Here is a 7929-nt window from a genome sequence, read left to right as displayed (position 1 = left end):
GCAGGAAGTCATATGTGTCCTTGAGATAACTGTCGTGCCGGTTAGATAGGGGGTTCAGGAAATAGTCTAGAAACTCAGCTATTTGATAGCTCTCACTGCCACAGTCCGAGATTATTGGGCGTCCCGCGGGTATTAAAAAGGGGGTTGGCCCGGTTTCAGGGGGTTTGTGGATTTTGGGAAGGAGTTAAAATTGTCTTTTGCGTGGTGTCGGCGTGGTGAGATAACTGTTGTTTTTTTGTTATTACTTTGTTTTGGACCATTGCGTTGAGAATTTGGTCTATTGGTTTAGCTGTTTCCATATACATTGGAGTTTCTAGTGGGGTGTAATATTCGGTGTCATTGAGTTGTCTAAGGGCCTCCTGTCCTGGATGTAACTATTTCTGTCAAATGACTGTGGAGCCTCCTTTGTCCGCTGATTTAATGATTATGGATGTATTTCTTTTAAGCGATGCTAAAGCCTGTCTCCTCCAAACTGAGGTTATCTTTTTCCTGTTGCAGTGGGATTTTTTAAATCTTCATTCGGTCTGCATCGATGAGGTGAAGGAGATCAAGCGGGAGGGATGATAATTCAGGTTCCCAAACTGACCGTGGTTGGAAGGGTGGGGGTTTTGTTTTAGGTTTATTGCTAAAGATGGTGTGAAGTTTAAGTCGACGGTGGTATGTTGTTAATTGGGTTAATAACTCCTGCTTCTGGTTAGGATTCTTTTTGAGTGTTGGGATGAAGGAAAGGCCTTTTTCTAATAATTTTTGTTGAGCTGTATTCAACTGGAATGACGAGGAAAGGTTAATGACCGATTTGCCTTTGGTTCCGGCGGGGGCTGTTGTGGTTGGCCCTCCGTCTAAACAGTTCTTCCAATGAGCCCATATCTCACGACCAGTACTGGGGGTCCAGTGGATTCCATCACTGGCCGTGGCAAAGGATCACTTCATTCGTGGCTTAGAGGTGGCGTGTCTTATCTCTGGATTCACTCCGTGGAAACATTGATCATTTCCTCCGTAACTTTGACAATGCGAATAGGAACTTTTACATTCTGTAACAGAACTTTGACATTCTCTAAAATGGAACTTTGACATTCCGAAACGGAACTTTGACATTCAGGGTTCATACACATGTGGACCAATGACAGGGGTCATACACATGTTGACCAATGACAGGGTTCATACACATGTTGACCAATGACAGGGTTCATACACATGTTGACCAATGACAGGGTTCATACACATGTGGACCAATGACAGGGTTCATACACATGTGGACCAATGACAGGGTTCATACACATGACCAGTGGTCCCCAAACTACGGCCCGGATCCGGCCCGCCTCCACATTTGGACCGGCCCCCTGAACAATACCAGAGACGCGTTCCGATTTATTATTTTTTTCACCTGGCCCGCTGCCGTTGAGATTGCAGTGAGACGCGGAGAAAATGTGGAGTGGTGCTCTTCGCAATAAAACATCTTTGATGGGACGTGTCGCGTCTCGGCCAATCAGCGTTCAGATGTCGACAGCGTTTGGGAAGTTAGGTTAGCTTGAATGTTAGTCCGCTACATCTGCTGCTGTCACGCTGCACGGTGTAGCGATACTAACGAAGTACCCGTACGTTAAAAACGATGTGATTTAGCATATTTGTAGTATAGATACTTCATTAAAAGAACGATCAGACCGCACGCGCTGCTCCGCTCCGTTAAATGTTGTCTGCACGCGCATCGCTCAGCCGTGATGCGCGCACACAGGTTGTAGTGTTACATTGTGGCTAAATGTTGTGTGCACATCTGCATTGCTCTCAGCTTTGACCTGGCAGCAGGTGTCTCATCTGATGGCTTTAACCATGGCTGACGCCCCATCCCATCAGAACTGGGTAGTCGCTGGAAAATTAATTGGTTTAAACTCGCTGACCCCGTTGTGACTTGACGTTGTATTGTATCTTCAGATGAGGTACATAGTGGAGACTCAGGGTCATCCACCGAACACCCTGCTCACCCTGGGACAGAAAACTGGCTGTTTTTTCCAACGCAACTCCAAGAGCAGTTTCTGGAAACTCAAGCTACTGCCACTTCACCACGACTCTGACCTCGCTGGCTTTCTCTTTGACCTAGAATTTGTCTAGTTAATTCGGTCTATGTTGCATTTCTAATATACTGTGTAGAATATGTGGGTCCGTCTGCCTGTTTGTCTACGTTTACTGCACTCACAATGTCATCGCTAACAATAACACAATCTCCTCAGACACCAGAACAGTTCTATCGTGAGACTGAGATTCGGCCGTTGGAGACCAGGTGCAAGAAATTCTGCTCGCTGTATCATCTCTTGTCTGTAGGGGTTGTTGTTTTTGTATTATTCACTTTTTTTTTTTAATCACTTCTGGAGGTGACTTAAGATATTCCTGACTGCTGTTATTGGTTCTTCATTTTAAAGATCCAGCCCATCAGGAGTGAAGTCTGTTGATAGTTTCAGAATCGAATGACAGGCTTTACTTTGGGGCGTCCTCAGTGGGATGCTTGAGCTTGATGCTGCTGAGAGACTTCCACCCCGTCAGGTGCTCCAGCATCCATTCACCAGCATGCACCACATGTCCAGCAGATACCATGTCAGCTCCTCGTAAGTTGATGTTGAGATTTCAGTTATTAAACTTGTATTGGCGTTTGTAGAAGAGAACACTTCCTCTATCTGAATGTGGAAGTTTATGCATGTAATTTGTCATTTACCAGAACCGGACTACTGACAGTGGGAAAGCTGTGGGTGTTTATATATCCGTGGAGTTGGTTCTCAAGTAAAAAAAAATCAAAGTTCTGAATCATCTGGCTAAACTGCAAGTAGATATATGCTTAGTACAAGAAACGCATCTCTCAGAATCAGACAACAACTAATTTAAATCAACACAATTCATTCATTCTCAGCTCACTACAAGAAGAGATGTTTCATACTTCAACTGTGTTTTAGGCCTTTTTTATGAACTCTTCCGGGAGTGAACGCTGGCGCATCTAGCTGCCGCTGCTCTCCGGTTGTTTTAATGTTTTCTACGATTTTCTGCAGTTTGCAGCAGACCACCTACTCCTGGCGAGCGTGGTTGTAAGGGTCTGTTCTGTGTCTGTTCCGTGTCTACTGTGTCTTCTCTAACGCATCATCTCACTCTCCTGGTAAGCTCTGGTTGCCAGCTCAACAGCGAGCATGACTTCTTCTTCTGTCCCTCCCGCTCCCTCTTGCTCAGTGTGTCTCATGTATAGTTATCCCCCTGCCTCCCTTAATGATAACGATACATGCAACAAGTGTAGTTCATTTGCTAGGTTGGAGGCAGGTCTAAGTGGGTTAGATGCACGGCTCCGCGCTATCGAAGCTCAGACAGCTATGCTAGTTAGCCCGCCTCCCCGTAGCGCGCGGAGCTACAGTCAGCTGATAGCTGTTCCCCGGCAGTAACCGTGCAGCCGGGTGGTTGGGTAACTGTTCGCAGGAGTAGTAAGTCTACACAGAAGCCCGCTGTGCACCAACCACTTCACGTTTCAACCAGTTTTCCTGCTCAGCGACACACCCGCTGAGGAACACACCCTGGTTATCGGAGCTCTATAGTCAGGAACGTGAAAATAGCGAGTCATGGACCAGAGTCGTGCCTCCGGGGCCAGAGCGGGCGACGTGGAGTCTTGTTTGAAGCTGCTGGCTAAGGACAAGCGGAGATACAGTCAGATTGTAATACACGGTGGTAATGACGCCCGAGCCCGTCGGTCGGAAGTCACTAAAATTAATGTGGAATCGGTGTGTTATGCCAAGACGTTGTCGGACACCGTAATTTTCTCTGGCCCTCTCCCAAATTTGCAGACAGACGAATTGTATAGCGAATGTCGTCTTTCAACCGCTGGCTGTCGAGGTGGTGCCCAGCGAATAATGTGGGCTACGTAGACAACTGGGAGACTTTCTGGGGAAAACCTGATCTGATGAGGAGAGACGGCATTCATCCCACGATGGTTGGAGCGCGAATCATTTCTGCGAATATGACCAAGTTGATCACCGGACTTAATCCATGACAACCCAGGGTTCAGATCAGGAACCGGGAGCAGAGTTGTAGTTTAACACCCTTCTCTGCTCTTCCATTCGAGCAGTTACCCACCTATGACTCTAGAGTAGAGACTGTGTCTGTCTCACGGCCACTTCAATTAAATAAATCAAAAGTAAGCAGAAGAGGAGTCGTACACAATAACCTTATACAAGTTAACACCATTATTTCAGCAATGCAACAAAATAGGGCTATTAAATGTGGTCTCCTAAATATTCGATCTCTGTCATCTAAAGCTGTGTTACTAAATGATTTAATATCAGATAATCACATTGATTTATGTTGTCTAACTGAAACCTGGCTGAGCCATGAAGAATATGTCTGCCTGAATGAATCGACTCCTCCAAGTCATATTAATACTCACATTCCTCGAGGCACCGGTCGAGGAGGTGGAGTAGCAGCCATCTTTGAATCGAGCCTATTAATTAATCCTCAACCAAAATTACACTCCACCTCATTTGAAAGCCTTGTTCTTAGTCTTTCACATCCAACCTGGAAAACACTACAGCCAATTTGATTTGTGATTCTGTACCGGCCACCAGGTCCATATTCAGAGTTTATATCTGAATTCTCAGAATTTATATCAAGTTTGGTTCTTAAAACTGATAGTTATTATTGTTGGAGATTTTAATATCCATGTGGATGTTGATAATGATTGCCTTAGTGCTGCATTCATCTCCTTGTTGGACTCGATTGGCTTCTGTCAGAGAGTACAGAAACCCACTCACAGCTATGGCCACACGCTTGATCTTGTTCTTACTTATGGCGTTGACATTGAGCATTTGAACATCTTCCCACAGAATCCTCTTCTGTCAGACCACAACCTCATAACTTTTGAATTTATACTACCGAAGTGTACTCCGTTAGACATCTGGTGTAGAAACTTTTGACTAACTGACAGTGCTGTAGCTAAATTTAAAGAAGCGATTCCTTCTGTATTTGATTCGATACCACGTCTCAATATAACAGAGGACTCCTGGTCTAACTTTAGTCCGTCCCAGATTGATCATCTTGTTGACAGTGCCACAAGCTCTTTGAGAATGACACTGGACTCGATAGCCCCTCTGAAGAAGAAGACAGTGAGGAAGAGGAGGTTTGCTCCCTGGTATAACCCTCAGACCCGCAAACTGAAGCAAACGTCACGAAAGCTTGAACGCATATGGCGTTCAACTAATCTCGAAGAATCCCGCTTAGTTTGGCGAGATAGTCTTAAAACATATAAGAAGGCCCTCCGTAATGCCAGAGCAGCCTATTACTCATCAGTAATAGAAAAAAATAAAAACAACCCCAGGTTTCTCTTCAGCACTGTAGCCAGGCTGACAGTCACAGCTCTGTGGAGCCGAGCATTCCTATAAACCTCAGTGGTAATGACTTTATGAACTACTTTAATGAAAAGATTTTAACTATTAGGGACAAGATTAATATTCTCTTGCCCATAACCAGTGCCAATCTGTCCTCAAGTGGAATGGCCTTGGAAACCGCTGTATGCCCTGGTGTATATTGGGAGGGCTTTTCTCCCCTCAACCGTGACCAATTATCTTCAATGGTTTCTACTTCGAACACGTCTACCCGTCTCTTGGACCCCATCCCGACGAGGCTGCTTAAAGACGTTTTGCCTTTAATTGGCGGCTCTCTATTAGATATTATCAATGTGTCTCTGCTAACAGGCCACGTACCACACTCCTTCAAGGTGGCTGTTATTAAACCTCTCCTGAAGAAGCCCACTCTGGATCCAGAGGTATTGGCTAACTACAGACCGATCTCTAACCTCCCCTTCCTCTCCAAGATCCTTGAGAAAGTGGTCGCAAATCAGTTGTGCGACCTCGCATCATAATAGTTTATTTGAGAAATTTCAATCAGGATTTAGAAAACACCACAGCACCGAGACGGCACTGGTGAAAATTACAAATGACCTCTTAATGGCAGCAGATAAAGGACTCCTCTCTGTCCTGGTCTTGTTAGACCTTAGTGCTGCATTCGACACCATTGACCATGACATCCTGTTACAGAGACTGGAGCAGTCGATTGGCATTTCAGGCACGGCACTAATTTGGTTTAAATCCTATTTATCAGATCGATCTCAGTTTGTATTTGTAAACCATGACGCCTCGATAACCACCAACGTTAATCACGGAGTTCCACAAGGTTCTGTGCTTGGACCAATTTTATTTACCTTATACATGCTTCCTTTGGGCAATATTATCAGGAAACACTCCATAAACTTTCATTGTTATGCAGATGATACTCAACTATATTTATCGATAAAACCAGAGGAGAGCAACCAACTCGGTAAAATTCAAGCATGTCTTAAAGACATAAAAACATGTATGACCTGCAACTTCTTGATGTTAAACTCAGACAAAACCGAAGTAATTTTAATCGGCCCTGAGCACCTCAGAGATCAATTATCTGGTGATGTGGATTCTGTAGACGGCATTGCCCTGGCATCCAACACCACTGTAAAGAATATTGGCGTTATCTTTGATCGGGACTTGTCCTTTAACTCCCACGTATAGCAAATCTCAAGGACTGCATTCTTTCATCTACGTAATATTTCAAAAATCAGGCACATCTTGTCTCAAAAGATGCAGAAAAATTGGTTCACGCTCGTTACTTCGAGACTGGATTACTGCAACTCCTGATTAGCTGGCTGCGCTACTAAATCTCTTAGGTCCTCCAGTTGATCCAGAATGCTGCAGCTCGTGTTCTCACTAAAACTAAGAAAAGAGATCACATCACTCCTGCACTAGCTGCTCTGCACTGGCTCCCAGTAAAATCAAGAATCACTTTTAAAATTCTTCTCTCAACCTACAAAGCCTTGATTGGTGATGCTCCATCATATCTTAAGGAGCTTGTCGTACCATATTGCCCCACTAGAGAGCTGCGCTCACTAAATGCGGGACTACTTGTAGTTCCTAGAGTCTTAAAAAGTAGAATGGGAGCCAGAGCCTTTAGTTATCAAGCTCCTCTTTATGGAACCAGCTTCCAATTTCAGTCCGGGAGGCAGACACAGTCACCTCGCTTAAGAGTAGACTTAAGACCTTCCTCTTTGACAGAGCTTATAGTTAGGGCTGAATCAGGTTTGCCCTGGTCCAGCCCCTTGATATGCTGCTATAGGCTTATAGCTGCCGGGGGACATTTTAGGATGCACTGAGTACCTATCTCCTCTTTTTTCTCTCCTTAAGGATGAATTTTCATCTCTCAATCACACGTTACTAACTCTGCTTTCTCCCCGGAGTCCTTTTGACGTCACGTCTCATGGGGTCATTGGACCCTATGAGACGGCATAGATCCTATCTGCCTGATGGATCATCGAGGTCTGGGTCGTGGAATTCTGCGCCGCTGTCCTGTTGAGACTCCGCCTACTGTTGGGACTCCGCCCGCTCCTCCTCCCCGCCGCCATCTGCCTGATGGATCGTGGGGGTCTCCATCGTGGAGTGTGCCTGCTGTGAACTATTCATACACTCTGTTGTGTTCATTGAGTGTATTTTAACTCTAAATCTGTCCTTCTGTACACATTACATCTATTGCATCTGTCCATCCTGGAGAGGGATCCTCCTCTGTTGCTCTCCTGCAGGTTTCTTCCCTTTTTTTCCCCCTGGAGGGTTATTTGGGAGTTTTTCCTTGTCCGATGTGAGGTTTTGGGGCAGGGATGTCTATGTGTACAGATTGTAAAGCACTCCGAGACAAATTTGTAATTTGTGAAATTGGGCTATACAAATAAACTGAATTGAATTGAATTCTCTGTTTCCTTGATCGTTTCATCCCCTTCACCTGCCCTCGGCCTCTCCTGTCTCCTTGATCGTTTCATTCCCTGCACCTGTCCTCAGCCACTCTCGTCTCGTTACCGTCTCATGTCGTACACCTGTTTTCCCTCCTATATAT

The sequence above is a fragment of the Pseudoliparis swirei genome, chromosome 2, assembly GCF_029220125.1.
Source record: "Pseudoliparis swirei isolate HS2019 ecotype Mariana Trench chromosome 2, NWPU_hadal_v1, whole genome shotgun sequence".
NCBI lineage: Eukaryota > Metazoa > Chordata > Actinopteri > Perciformes > Liparidae > Pseudoliparis > Pseudoliparis swirei.
The sequence above is the reverse complement of the archived record's forward strand: the minus strand, read 5'-3'. Positions refer to the sequence as shown.